Source organism: Clupea harengus, chromosome 15, assembly GCF_900700415.2.
Source record: "Clupea harengus chromosome 15, Ch_v2.0.2, whole genome shotgun sequence".
Classification (NCBI taxonomy): domain Eukaryota; kingdom Metazoa; phylum Chordata; class Actinopteri; order Clupeiformes; family Clupeidae; genus Clupea; species Clupea harengus.
In genome coordinates, this window is record NC_045166.1 from 16,561,533 (window position 1) to 16,564,032 (window position 2,500).

The window sequence follows — 2,500 nt, forward strand, 5'->3', positions numbered from 1 at the left end:
CTGTTGGGTTTTCATTTAATATCTGCTGGTATTTGATGGAGTCCATGATGTATCCTAACAAGATGTCCAGGGCCTTTGGAAGAAAAACAGCCCCACAACATCAAAGATCCGCCACCATTCTTCACATTGGGTATGGGGGTCTTTTCTGTATGGCTATCTTTCTGTCTACGCCAAACCCACCTTTGATGTTTGTTGCCAAAAAGCTTTATTTTGGTCTCATCTGACCATATAACTCGGCCCCATTGAAAGTCTGACTTACATTTGGCAAACTGTAGGCGCTTTAGTTTGTAGTTGATTGACAGCAGAGGCTTTTTCTGGCAACCCTCCAAAACAACTTGTGGTGATGTAGGTGGCGTCTGATGGTAGTTTTGGAGACTTTCTGACCCCAAGACTCAACTCACCTCTACAATTCTCCAGCTGTGATCCTTGGAGATTCTTTTGCCAGTCGAACCATCCTCCTCACGGTGCGTGGGGTCAATGTACACACACGTCCTCTTCCAGGCTGATTCTTAACATCTCCTGTCGCTTTAAACTTCTTAATTATTTCCATGAAAGTGGAAATGGGTATTTTCAACTCTTTAGAGATTTTCTTGTGTCCATTTCTTGATTTGTGCAGCTCCACAACTTTCCGTCGCACATCGCCACTGTGTTCTTGGGTCTTTCCCATAGTGATGAATGACTAATGGAATTTGGCCTGTGTCACCTCATATTTGTACGCCAGTGGAACAGGAAGTCATGGTTGACCCCTTAAGAGTTCCTTATCAAACAGGTGAACTTAAAAATGTAAAACATGACTGGAAATATACTTCAGTTAGATTTTAATTATAAGATTTTTCTAGGGGTGCCAATAATTGTGGCACACATGTTTTGGGGAAAAATATTTATTTAATGTCAACAGTTTTTTTTTCTTTCAATAATTTTACTTCAATGAAAAGGTAAGATTTTTGTGAATATTTTGAGTGAAAGACCAAGAGGATAAACAGCAAAGACATATTTTTTTATAGCCTGTTTTGCTCATATTCACTAGGGGTGCCAATAATTGTGGAGGGCACTGTACCTGACCACAGTGTCTGATAAAAAAACTGAGGAAAACTTTTAACTAAATAAAGACTGAGTGAGCACAACCTGGCAGTAGAAGTCGGCCGACACAGACAGACCTGGCTACCCAGAGAGGAGAGGCTGTGCTCCTCCTGTAACCAGGGAACAGTAGAGACGGAGCTACACTTCCTGATTCACTGCAACCATAACCAAAGTCTTAGAGACCATTATTTTGACAAAATAACACAAATATTCCCAGAATTCCACAATCTAAATGATCTGGACAGACTCTCAGTTCTACTGGGAGAGGGGGAGGACTGCTGTAGACTGGCAGCAAAATATGTATCAGCCTGTCATGAGCTCCACAATAATATGAACCCCCTGTCCCACATAACTAATATTTAATGTTTAATAATTAACAATGAACCTGTTATATGTTTCTATACCACATTGTTACCACCTATAACTTATTGTTTGTTTTTTATTTGTTTATTTATGTTAATTGTGCTTGTACATTTTATGTAAACATGCTTTGGCAACGTTGTATTGTATGCAGTCATGCCAATAAAGCCTTTTTGAATTTGAATTAAATTTGAATTTGAAAGAGAGACAGACAGAGAGAGTGAGAGTGAGTGTATGGCTATGTATGTGGTGTGTGTGTGAGAGAGAGTGAGTGACTGTGTGGGTTGTATGTGGTGTGTGTGTGAGAGAGAGTGAGTGACTGTGTGGGTTGTATGTGGTGTGTGTGTCTCTCCCTCTCCTTCTCCTTCTCTCTCTTTCCTCATCCCTCCCTCATCCCTCTTCCCTCATGGTCTCCATATCTCCTTCTTGCTCCATGTAATATTAAAACTCCCAGAGGTGAAAGCAGACAAGGTTTTAAAAAGCCTCCCTCCCTCTCACCCCCTATCCTTCCTCTCTCTGAGTGTTGTGGTGGGAGTATCCATGTAGTGCTTTCTCACGGATGGACTGACATAACACTTCCTCGGGAAGAGAGAGAGAGGGAGAGAGATTGGATCCCCTGTGCAAATGTAATGAATCATTCATTCAACACAAACACACACACACACACACACACACACACACACACACACACACACACACACACATTCAAACACACAATCTCCTGCACCACCACACTGATTTTGGAGGGGAGCGATTTGCATGCTGTTTTCATCTGAGCTTATATGGGGGAATGACACATGTAATGCCTGATTGCACTGTGTGTGTGTGTGTGTGTGTGGATCTGGTTTCAATTATTCCGTAGAGCATAAACTGTCTAGGAGCAGTATATTGAGTAGCGGTGGGGGAGGGGACACATACTCATAGCCTATACCATGCCTCTACAGTCTCAAAAAACAAGCTAACGCTAGGCTAACTAGTGTGCCTGTATTTATTAGTGACAGCATTAAGTAACATGTCTGTAGTTCTTTCATTATCACCCAAAAGACAATAGTGTAGGCCT

General features: G+C 41.7%; 1 protein-coding gene across 2 annotated transcripts in view; it reads right to left on the minus strand.

The window, feature by feature from the left end:
* Nucleotides 1-2,500, minus strand: part of mettl24 (methyltransferase like 24) — a 28,975-nt gene that overhangs the window by 8,373 nt on the left and 18,102 nt on the right. The window lies entirely within an intron of this gene.